This window comes from Myodes glareolus, chromosome 12 (assembly GCF_982192425.1).
Source record: "Myodes glareolus chromosome 12, mMyoGla1.1, whole genome shotgun sequence".
NCBI classification, from domain to species: Eukaryota; Metazoa; Chordata; class Mammalia; order Rodentia; family Cricetidae; genus Myodes; species Myodes glareolus.
This window is the reverse complement of record NC_142037.1, coordinates 7,798,695-7,811,521: the sequence shown is the minus strand read 5'-3', so window position 1 is coordinate 7,811,521 and position 12,827 is coordinate 7,798,695. Positions and strand designations below refer to the sequence as shown.

Sequence of the window (12,827 nt, the reverse complement as noted above, 5' to 3'; positions counted from 1 at the left end):
TCTTTTCCTTCCTCTCCACTCTGTCCCCCCAGTTTTGCTGCTACTTTCACTTCACACATACATACATACATACATACATACACACATACATGATTTTATGTATATGTATATATACATATATTGTTATACATATGTATATATTTTATATGTGTGTATACACACACACACACACACACATACAACCTAGGAAGCACAATTGTGGGAATACATACTTTAGCTTTTAACTGATTGATTAGAAAATAAAAGAGCTAACAACAAACAATACGCCTACATTTTTATTATGAGCTCTGAGGAAAATCAAGACTCCCACAGGCAAATGTTTGCTCCTTAGAAGGGCTTGTGGTATAGCTCGGAATGACCCAGCAGGGACTGAGCAGTGATACCTGCTAGAGGGCAGAAGAAAAGCCTCCTTGGGCTGTTCATCGGGAGTCACAGGAAATCTTAGGCTCTGTGAGAAACTGAGTTTATGGCTCAGAGAAGAACAAACCAGAGAGCATAAGATTGTGAAACAGTCCAAGTTGTTCCCCAGATTAAGAGTTTCCATCACAAAACTCTTTTGTTCCTTCAAGGTTCAGTTTAAGCACCCATCTCTTGTTGGGCCACCCTGGGTATAACATGATAGTTGGTCAGTTGTGTCATAGAGAATAGAGACCTGAATTCGTAGTAGACCTGGAGTGCCTCTAAGTCAGAACATTGTTTTACTCCCATCTTGATAAGTTAAGCACCAACAGTGGCCAGGCACATTTAGGGTCCTTAGACCCATCCACTTAAGGAGGAAGTAAAGGACAGGGCAAAGGGGAGACAGTCATTTCAGATGATGTCTCTCTTCTAGCTTTGCTCTGCAGCGGAAGCACTGCCTCCAGCTCAGGAGAGGAGGGTTCCCTACTTCCCCCACAGTACAGCTGATCCCAGCGCCTTCACCCTGCCCCTGACCAGCCACAGGACTGGGCTGAGGTGGAAGGTGTTAGCATGATGTTTTACTCAGTAGGCACAGCACCAAGGCGCATTTTTTAAATCATTTACCAGTTCCCCTTGACTGAGCCTGCACCCTGTAAGTAGATCATATGATCAGCGATCACAAGTTAAACTGCTTTTGTTGCTCTCAAGGCATGCATGGTGGGCCCGCTGCACGGCACCAAGCCCTCGCACGCAGCTGTGTGTAAGACAAGGCGAGGTTGCGTACAACAGGCAGTTAATGGCTCATAGCAGCAAGCCCTCTACTTCAGCCGGCACATGCAGCTGAATTTTAAGAAGGTAAATGACCTTGCAGCTGTGAGCTCTAACTTTGTACGTTTACCTATTTGTACCTGGGTAAGTAAACATTTGCAGCAAGCCAAGGGCTGTGGAAGCACTATTGTAGCCACGGGCTAATCCCTTGCTCTCTGGATGAAAGATTTCAAAACAAACAGGGGTGAGTTCATGGGGAATCATTTTCTGCCTCAAGTAGCACCACGGTAAAGAGGGGCAATGATGATAATGATTTCCATTTTTTTAAACTTCCCAAAGTTACCCCATCTCAGTCCTATCCAGCTGCCCCCTTTAGAGTTCTACCTCCAGCAGACCCAGCAGAGCTGAAGGGTAGGTAATGTACTCAGCGAGGAATCAGCATGTCTAAGCATGTTCCACTAACCCAGAGGGGCTGCTTCTCCCGATGGCTGGTGTTCAAATAAAAATAGAAAAGCAGGCTGAAATTAAATTCTTTCTTTCTTTTCCATTAGTTCTGCAGGTCAAGAGTCACATCATAATAGCTAGGCATCTACCACACATTCCCTGTGCCAGCCTCCCGCTCTGGATTTGCTGATAACTACTGGACACCCAGTCCAGAGCCTTTCAGATACCTCCCAGAGTGTTGGGACTGCCAGAGTCATCCCCCAAACCGTTACTGACCACCCAAATGCCTCCCAACGAGTGGAATATTTGTGATTTACAATGTGAGGGGGGGCCTTGGGTAATGCTGTTATTTTAAGAACTCGTCAATCAGTTGAGATTAAGATAACATTTATTGCAACATAAACTGAGATTGCCGTGAGAACGGGCAGAAGAGGTCTGTGGAACACTGAAGACATTTCACAGGCCATGAATCAAGAGGGCCGTTTGGTGGGGGAAGAAGAGCCTGTAGCAGAGCCTGGGGCTGTTGCCCAGCTTTGGCCCCCAATTGTGAGCCATGGTGGCTCTTAGCATTATCACCTTTCCACTGAGCCATGAGGTCACAATGTCCCTTCCACAGCCCTACTGAGCTCCAACTATGTGCAGGGAGCCACCCGAGACCTGAGAGCAAGCTAGGTGCTCACCAGGTATCATTCACGTGTGCCCAAGCAAATGAATCAGTAAATGAGAAACTCTGCATGCTGAAGACAACCACCATCTGCTGAGCCCAACCTTAATCTGTAAAGGGCCATGAATACTTTTTTCCCTGTTTGTAAGCTAACATAGGCTGGCCTAATGAGGCTGGTTTAGATCCCTGAGAGAAAACAGCACTCCTAGGTCCAATATACAGTTTTAATAAACTTTATTCAATTTCCATTGATCCATATGCAAAAATAATTTGTTTACAATTTGAACTCAGCCTCCAAAATGGTGTCTAACTCAATAAAGAAGAGGCTGAGAGACAATAGTTGTGCATGTGGCTATTAACACATTACGCCAATAAAAAAAAGAAAAACTCTACAGCAGGCTCTGAGGAAGAAGCCAATGCTAACCTGTTGAACGTTTCTAAAATATAAGACCAATCTGACTTTGTACTGGGAAGTCAGAGACCTGGGAATATGATTTTTCCACCCGTGAATGATCGCACTCCCCGGGTTTGCTGTTCGAGCTTTCAGGAACCCCAGGACATGCACGCGTGGTCTCCGGTCTCCGTGATAATAAGAGTGCTGGGCTTTCAAAACAATTTTAATAATAAACAAGTGAGGCTTCTTTGGTAGTTGATATAATTTGCATGTCATCCAATACTTCAGGTACTTAAATTGATTTTTATTCCACTAGGGTCTTGGATATCATCTTTTTTTTTCTTCAGATAGTTGTATTTAATGATCTTGTCTGTAACCCATTCACTAAATTAATAACAAATTTTTGCTGAGTACTAAGGAAAATGAAGTCCCTAATCCCAAATTTTATTGTGGAGATTGGCAGACACAATGAGGAGCCATGAAGGGGTTAGAAAGATGGCTCCCCCATTAAGAATGGCTGTTTAACAATCGTGAAGAATGGGGTTCCAATCTCAGCATCATTATAACAAGCCATGTGTCCCACATAGGCCTCAGCTCCCATTTGGGTGAATTTACGAAGATTGTTAGGGCTTGCTGGGTTCCAACTTAACCAGGAAAATAGAGCCCCAGGTTCAGGAAGCGAGCTTGCATCAAAACAATATGCAGGGAACCACAGAAGAGGACAGTAGACCAGTAGATTCCCTCTTCTCCCTCTGCGTATGTACATCCACACACGCAGGAGGCTGAGCTAAAGGACTGTGAGGCCAAGGCCAGCTTGGACTATTAGCAAAATACTGTCTATAGCAAACAAAATAACAGAAAGTTTGTTCTGTTTCAACAGATGGCAGCAAACATCACACATCTTTTTAGTATATTTATTCACTGGGATGTATATACATGAATAATGCATAATGATATTGAAATCCAACATGCTTATTTTCATACTCCAATATAAGCAAGGAAATGACTGAAAACGTATAGGTAAACTTTGAGGTTCTCAGTAGAGCAATGAATTTGAATGAGAAAGGATCTTTGCATTCTATGGGGAGATCTGCCCAGCCTTTTACATGGCTGAAGGTATTTCTTGAATAAGACCATCACTAAAATGGTCCTCCAGCTCTGGTGTTAGCTCTTTCAGTAAAAATAACATTCATGGCTTTACCAGCTAACATACGGTTATGTTTACTAAGAACCCTTCACAATATTTTCTTTTTATATTATATTCAAACTTCTATCTCTGTTTCCACTAACCTTGACAAACTATAAAACCTCATCCATATAAGTCCTTTAGTACTTAAAAGCAGATTCTATGTATAACCCCAACTTCATCTATTCTTGGCCAAGTATTCCCTAGACATGCAACAGATTTGTCCTTCTTCTGAACACAATTATAAGTTGCTCTGTTTTCCTTAAAGAATGAAACTATGAGCTGATCCTAGTACTCTAGGTGATTGTGGATCTCAGTGACACTCACTTTGATTCAAGCAAGAAATCTTTTCAAACAATAGTCCAGGAGGATACATAACAAATCTCAAAATATTCCTTTGACATGAAACACTGCCAAGCCAGACCTCTGAAGCACATGTTTCCATAATTGAAATTTTAAAAAACAAACAAAAACTGTAGAGTTAGGTCTTCAAACTTACAGTCCTATTAAACTGTCCAGTAGACGTCAGATCATGCCTCAGCTTGATGAAGCCACTTGGAGCACAACCCAAAATTTCTGATGAGTTCTTTTTCTGCCTATTTTTTTTAATTTAGTAAATGAGATTTTAGCTCCTTACAACTTATTACTAAAGATTCTAACTAGAGTAGAGACAAGGACAGATTCAAGTCTGAAGTCCAGACATGTGGCTTAGGCCTAGGGCTTAGTCAAAGATACAAGATACATTTCACAGATATTTTGGACAGTATGATGATAGCTACCAAGAGATGACGCCATCACACACAGTTATGCACTTAAAAGAGCCAAGCTGTCTAGGTGTATGTGTGTGTTTGTATGTGTGATGTATGAGTATATGACCATGCAGGTGTAAACAAATGTGTACAGATGCATGTGAAGGGTAAATGCCAACATCAGGTGTCTTTTCTCAATCAATCTTCGCATTAGTTTTGCATATCTCTCTCACTGAACTGGGAGGTCACTGATTCAGTAAGAATATCTGGATCTTTCTGTCCCTGTCTCCTTAACCCTAGGATTAGAGAGGTGTGCCACTGTCCTCGGCTTGATTATGTGGGTGACTGAACTTGGGGCTTACAGCGTGCAGAACAAACAATTCAATTATTTAACCACCTCCCCAGCCTGGTTACTTGTTTTAGTTCTCAAACCCTGGGAGAACTACGGCTGGAACAATGAAATTCTAGCATGATCTGTCTTGACTTAAAAAAAGAAATGACAAATTATCTAACAGACATACTGCTCCTTAAAGGATAGACATAGCATAGCCTGAGACAGAAGCAGCAGAGCCCCCTGGGTCTCTGACCCCAAAATTTGAAATAAGATTGATTTCTTTCAAGAGGCTTGAGTTACTTCCCGGAGATAACTGTGAGGGATGGAGCATTATTTGGGCCATTTTACATAACCTTTATGGAAATATATATTTCCATAAATATATATATGGAAATATATATATATATATATATATATCAACATGGAAAACGTATAAAATTTGCAGAAATTGTAGATGACCCTGTCATCTGTGGCCTTTGGCTCATTAATTTGACTAATTGGAGAGGCCCCTAACTCCTAATAGTTATCTCCCTCAGGCTCAAACGTGAAAAACCAAATCATGTATCTTGAAAAAGCTAAATTTTATGCCATTGACTTAGCCCACATCACCTAAAATCACCTATTTGACACCACTAGGAAGAAATTTAGGGAAAAAATTCTGAAATGACATCAATATGAAAAAGACATTGTATATATAATTCTTTTCAAGAGTTGTTTATATTTTGTGGATTTCTCTGTGTGTAGACCACATTGCGCCAGTGACTGCAGAGGCAAAAAAGAGCATGGTGCTGGATCCCCGGAACTTGAGTTGCAGATGGCTGTGTTACAGAAGCCAGGAGTCAGGGTGGCAACCTACAGATCCTATAGTTCACTTAACTGCAAAGCAATTTCTCCAGAAGCAAACTGTATAATTCTTCACATGTCTCTATGTATGTCAACAAAAATAGTTTTGTTTTTTGGTAGCTGCATCTATCCTACAAGTATCCTAAGGCAAATATTATATTTTTATAGATATAGGGCTAAATAATATTTACCTAAAGATATCCATGGCCCTTTTTCTTCTCTTTTCCCCCACAAATTTGCAAACACAGCAGTTCTCATTCTTTTGTTCCCCAAATTTTAGAGCAGCCAGTCATTCAAAGACACGGGGTCACCATACGCAGCCATGTCTGTAGTTCCTCAGTTCTCTATGGGGACAGACTATTTCTCTGTTTTAACTGCCCAGTGATGAACCATCACGCGAGGCTTCTGTTGTCAGTCAAAACAGGCTTGTATGGAAACATTAGCCCAATCTACCTGGAAAATAGAAGCAACTCCGGGCATGTATCGTGAATCAGAAAGCAGCGTTACAGGGACTTGTCACCAGGAACACCGTCAGTTGATAAGAAAGGAAGCAAAGCCTATCATTATTTCATCAGTATAGTCAATCTTCATTGGAGACAAATACACAGACATTTGCTGTTATATTTTCAGGCATTGCGTATGAAAAGGTGCTACACATCCAACTACATTTAGTGCCACGTGCCCATTGTAAGGCAATGATTTGGTCACAAGACACTCTGCAAGGAGCTCTGTGGCTGCTAGCAACACAGCAAAGGTCAAAAAGTAGATCTGCACCGGGAAGACTGGGTTCCTGGCTGGGATCTCTCGCCTCCCCAACTGTATGAGGTTGGCAATGTATTCATCTGATGGTCTCAGAAGTCGTTCCTTCTCCAACAAACTGTGGACACAAGCATCACCTTGAATTCCTTCAGTGGGTTACTATGGAAACTGCATAGGACACCTTACTGGAAGGCTGTCTACACAGCCTACTAACAGGAGGAGCTGAAACACAGGGCTTCTCTGTGAGGGCTTAAGGCAGGCTGCTTGGCAACCTTGCACTGACCTCTCCTGGCCTGTACCAGATGATTTAGTGCCACCATCATCATCAGTAAACATCCACAGAGGCCTGCAGTGGGCTTAATTACACTTTGACTTGTATGCTTCAGTGATGTTTCCATGCGTACGTGTCTGGTCTTCTTTAAGTAACTGTATGTTGACCCAGGCACAGAGAGCTGTAAACACAGAGGTATAGAATCGTGGTGTTCTTTAAGCAACTGTTTGGTGACCCAGGGATCAGAAGTTGTATACACAGAAGTATAAAATTGTATATAACTTTCACCCAGCAGCCAAATAAACAAAAGAAGGGACTACAGAAAATTTTCAATAAAGAAGTAATTGAATTGCTTTGGAAGCCAGTCAAGCAGAGACAAGTACAAAGGTGATGAAAAATGACAAATTGGAAAGGTAGAAAACAAAGAAAACACATGTAGGAAATATTGAGAATTTTTAAAGGTGTAGACATAAACAATGCATTTCCACATGTGAGTTCTCCAGGAAGGGTGTTTAAAGGCGGAGAGGGACCACATCCACCAAGGGCCTTAATCAAGCCATTCTACTTAAAAGCATTAATGCTAAGCATGCAGATACGTATCATTAAGATATCAAGAACTGATTTCCCTCCTTTTAAGAGCTTATATGTCACATCCCACCCCTTGGGCCTCCCAGAAATGCATTTAAATGCCTAACTGGGAAGAAGAAAAGCATTCCAGACAGCCAGGTGTTAGTGATTCAGCCATTAAAACTTCAGTGATAAAATATCCCCCGCAACCGTAAAGCATTTCAGTCATTAGAAGATCGTAAATAGATTAAGATGACACTTTAAATTATTATGACACCGTGTACATTGTTCATCATAATATCCCAGGTGACTGTGCCTCTGATTATCTGAGTTAAAGATGTGTATGTGTTATTTATTCTGAGATCCAACAGTGAAAGACAGGGAAGAAAAGGGGAGGAGAAAGCAAACAGATAAGGGGAAATACCGGATGGTGCATCCTTCCTGGGCACCCCCAAACACTTCAGGTTCGTTTTGCAGTAACGTTCATTGGCTGTTTCTTGGAAGGAAAAAGAAAACCATTTTCTGTTGTGGGATGAAGTAAAAGCACAGAAAAAAATTGTACCTCAAAAATTCCCCCGTTGGAAACCATCATACATAATGTCTTGCACTGTGGCTCTTTGAGTAAATGGGAGGGTCTTCACTAGCATCCTGTATTAATCGAAGACCAGAAAACTATCTTATGATGCCTCTTTGTGTCATGCATGTCCATAAATCAATGGTTCTCAACCTGTGGGTCTCGACCCCCACATAGGTCATATACCACATATCCTACATATTGGATATTTACATAACCATTCATAACAGTAACAAAATTACAGCTATGAAGTCGCAAGGAAATAATTTGTGGTTGGGGTCACCACAATATGAGGAATTGTATTAAAGGGTCACAGCATTAGGAAGGCTGAGACCCACCACCATAACTGCTTCTTGCAGCCAACTGTTCTCTCCCATGAATGGTACACTAGTTCAGCCAAATTCCATCTTCAAGGTGTAAACACATGGATATTCCTCTAAAGAAGCAATGTCTACCTAGCCATGGCCACCAGAAAATAGGAAAGTCTCCAGAGATCATTTTGCACGAAAGAAAAGAAATTTCAATTTCAATGCATTTTCTTATGGGTTAAGAAGTTATTGTTTAAAAATATTTCAATCTTGCATGGTGACTTTTGTCTCTAATCCAAATGGTCAAGGGGATGGGACAGGGAGACTAAGACTCTGAAGACAGCCTGGGCCACAGAGCAAGACTGTCTCAACAATAATAATTCAGTCTTATTGCAGAGCTTAGCTTTTCAACCCAGCCTTACCAAGGAAGCAAATTCATTCCAGGATTCAGTTAAGCATTTAAGGAAATGTTTTAAGAGCTAATGTGCTCTACTTACTCTATAAGTCAGCTGAAGGATTAGACCCATTAAGAAGATTATAACAAGTAATTGGCAATTTGGGGAGTATTCAAAATATTGTACAGGTATATGCACGATTCTGCTACACATCCCAGTAACTCCTTGTGCTGCACTAAGGAGTGAGAGGCGCACATGACTATGGACTGAGGTGCAGACAAAAGCATGGGAGCAGCACTGAGGACCCAATGGAAATGGCTGCCCTTTCAGGGTCTGAAGATTTCAGAGTATCCATCAGGTCTACAGATGTGGGAGAATTGTCTGTATTCTGTCAATCATGTTTTAAATAAACGCTGATTGGCCAGGCAGGAGGTGTAGGCGGGAAAACCAGACAGGAAGTGGAAATGATGCAAGGAGAGCAGGAGGAATTCTAGGGAGGAGGAAGTTGATTCCTCCTACTCCTGCCCAGATCACCGAAGCAGCAGGATGTGAGCTGCCCCACTGAGAAAGGTACTGCGCCTCATGGCTAACATAGATCAGAAAAATGGGTTAATCAAGATGTGAGAGTTAGCCAGTAAGAAGCCTGACCTAACGGGCCAATCAGCTTTATAACTTACGGAGTCCTCTATGTCATTTTCTTTGGGGCTAAATAGCTGGGGGACTGGGCAGGACAGAAATACAAACAAGCAGGCCCTTCATGTTACATACAGAAGCATGGGAGCAACACTGAGGACCCGATGGAAATGGCTGCCCTCGCAGTGTTTTCAGCAGCATCCACAACAATCTGGAGAATCCTCACGTTCCTTTCTTGAGGATCCTACTTCTTCTCAATACTTGTCAAAATCTGTGACATGAGCCAGGTGGCCTGATCCCATTAGATGCTCCAAAAACATCAGAATTTAAGTGGTCACTTACAGAGTCATTTGTCAAGGTAATGCTCCCTGATTCCATGCTGTCGGTTATAAGACACTTACGAGAACAAGCCATTGGGGTTTTGTTAGAATCATGACACGTCTTCTATTCAAGTCCAACACTTGTTTTACCAAACCCTAATGCAAATACTGGGTCATAGTTACCCAGAGCGTGTCCAAGTACCCTCTGAGATGGAGGAAAGAAGCAATGGCCTTTATTAAAGGGTATTTTCCTGTATCTTTTAATATGTATCTGTGGGCTGTTCTTTGTGTCCAGATGCCCAGAAGTCTACCTTAACTGTGCTCCTCTGTCAACTTCCACTTTGTTTTTTGAGATAGGGTCTCTCTGGCTTAGAACTCACCAAGTAGGCTAGGTTGGTTAGTCAGTGAGCCATCAGTGATCTATGCATCTTTGCCTCCCCAAGACTGGGATTACAACTACATACCATCATGCATGGCTGTGTCACTGGGGTTCTAGGAGTTGACCTCAGAACCTTATGGTTGTACAAAAAACACAATCCAGCTGAGCCATCTCCCCACAACAAGAGTACTAGGTGTCTCCTTGTAAACCAGATGCTTATAATACTATGTTAAACAAAATGTTCCTTGTCTGCAATATAAGACCAGTGGAGTTAGATGAGGTTGAAAAACAAAAGGAAGGTCAAACATTACAAATAAGTTCTCCAAGAATGAGAAGTTTCATTCTCCAAGGCCAATTTTGCCACTCTGCTGATCCAGCAGGTACAACTCGGGCCCTTGAAAAGATAGAGTCAATTTTTTTTCTGGTGTAAACAGTAAGATCTTGGAGGTAGAAAATAATTTAATAAAATTCATGTTCAGCTTTTTTTTCCTCCAAATTATCTGTTCATTAAGAAAAATCCAGAAACTTCTACTTTAACCACAGAGACTAAGCTTCACCCTTTTTACAGAAAGTACCCAGTGACTATGTCTAATCACAGGTAAAGTCAACATCCTAACTCTACTGTCCTACCTGGAAAGGCTGTTGCTAAGTGACTCATTTATTTAAGTTTTCAACATGTCCTTCTTATTAGATGTCAATGGTTGCCTCATTTCTGGAGGAAATGTATCCTTATAAGGGAATTTTTATCATCTTGGGCAGAGACCAAAGCTTCATCTAATTTACTTTGGCTTGGAATACCTTCATGTGCCCTGAATGACTGACTGGTTCAGGCTCAATACATTTCTCTCTCTCTCTCTCTCTCTCTCTCTCTCTCTCTCTCTCTCTCTCTCTCTCTATCCCTCTCTGTTCCTAAGAATCTCTTTTTCAGACTTTACAAGGGAAAAATCTTTAATTCATAGATTCTCTAGCATGAACCATAATTTTTCTTCATAATGAAGTGACACTTGGAGGAACAAGTCCAGTTACAGTATTTTAAAGGTTTATTTTTTATTTTATGAGTATGAGTATTTTGCCTGCATATATATTTGTGTATTACTTGTGTCCAGTTCCCATGGAAGTCAGAAGAGGGTGTCGGACTCTTTGAAACTAGAGTTATAGTTGTCAGATGCCATGTGGGTGCTATGAACTAAACCCAGGTCCTCTGCAAGAGCAACAAGTTTCTTAATCACTGAGCCATCTCTCCTGCCCTCTATTATAGCATTTTAAAAATACACTAAAGAATTTTACTGTTGGGTGAAATTTACAAGTCAGTGTACTCTTTTGGGCTAAGGTTTCTTAAGATCAAATAAAAATGGAGTCACTCATGTCAAAGGTTCATGTCCCCAAACCAAAACTAAGGCATTATCTGGTCTCTTAAGAAATCAGGAAAGAAATGACAAGTACATTCCCAAACAGGCCAGTTTTGCCAGGCTGCATGTGCTCTGCTGAACAGAAAAAAGGCTCATCCCCTACAAGGAAATAAATGGCGGCTGACTAGTCTATAGTTTGTGTTGTACAAGCTTGGAGTTCTCGCTCAAGATGTCTTATGAAAATAACTGCTCTTCCATGCCCAAAGAAGCACCTCTTTAAGTTTGAGATTGGACACCGCTCAACTCAGGAATTACAAATTTCAGAAAAATTGGTTGAAATGTTTGTTGTGTCACCCCAATCCAAACAAATGAATGAAAACCAGAACACTGAGCCTTTTCCCTAGCAATTCTTACTTATATAATGCAAACTATTCCCAAACCATTTGTTTCACTACAGTCAAAGATATTCAAATAAAATTAAACTTCATATTGACAACTTCACTTTTCACCCGAGTTCCTCTGGGGGAAACTGGCTGACTTACTGGTTTGTGCTTTTTTTTTTTCATTTCATTTTATTTTAGGGTTTGGGTTTTCATTTGTTTTAATAGCACATAGTGAACGAGTTGGTTCTCAGCAAGCACCTTCTTCATCCTTGGAAATGAGTCAACAAGATGGCACCAGCACATGTCTATAAAGAGGGACAAACAGAAGACACCCACTTGATTTCTACTTACTAAGAACACATCCCCTTTATAAACATGGGCCGGCTGACACAGTTGACATTTTGCTATAATCTAAAGATACCACTTTTCACTATGTGCTACTATAGGATCACAGAATCCCCGTCCTCAGAGAACTTACAGATAGAATACCTGAAAATACATGAATCATGAAAGACCAGCAGAAGATTACCATGCCATATAGCACAAACATTGTTGGCACCAACAGTGTTAGGCAAGAATTTGGAACCTTTGTGAAACTGGGAGTGGATAGGCAAAGGTGCCTATGAAGATGGAAGTTGGTCTGACCCTTTTTAAATGGGATGTGTTTGAACAGACAGCCTAAAGACAAAAACTGGGTGATCAAATATAGTCCAAGAGGTTGAAAAGGTAGTTCAGTAAATTAATTGCTTACTTGTAAACATGAAGATTGGTGTTGGATCTGCAGACTAACATAAAAACAAAATAAGCCAGGCAGGGCAGCATGTAATTGTAATCTTAGTGCTTAGAACGGCAACCCCTTTGTTCTCACTCCTTGGTCAGTCCAAACCACTTGATAAGCACCAGAGCATCAAGAGACCCTGTCTTAAAATGGCCAGATGGATAGCCAAGAAGGCCATCCTTTGCTCACCACAAACAGAAGCACACACATACACACGGACACATCCAAAATAGTCCGTTGTCCTTGTGCTGGGAACAAGGCAGTCAGATGAGAAGATATATGGACCCAGACTTAAGATGGTTCAACATGGAACTTTTTACTTTATAGTGG

The 12,827-nt window shown here is 41.2% G+C and overlaps 1 protein-coding gene across 1 annotated transcript in view; it reads right to left on the bottom strand.

Moving 5' to 3' along the window:
- The window catches only part of Lrmda (leucine rich melanocyte differentiation associated), a 1,035,900-nt gene that overhangs the window by 211,797 nt on the left and 811,276 nt on the right, over window positions 1-12,827 (bottom strand).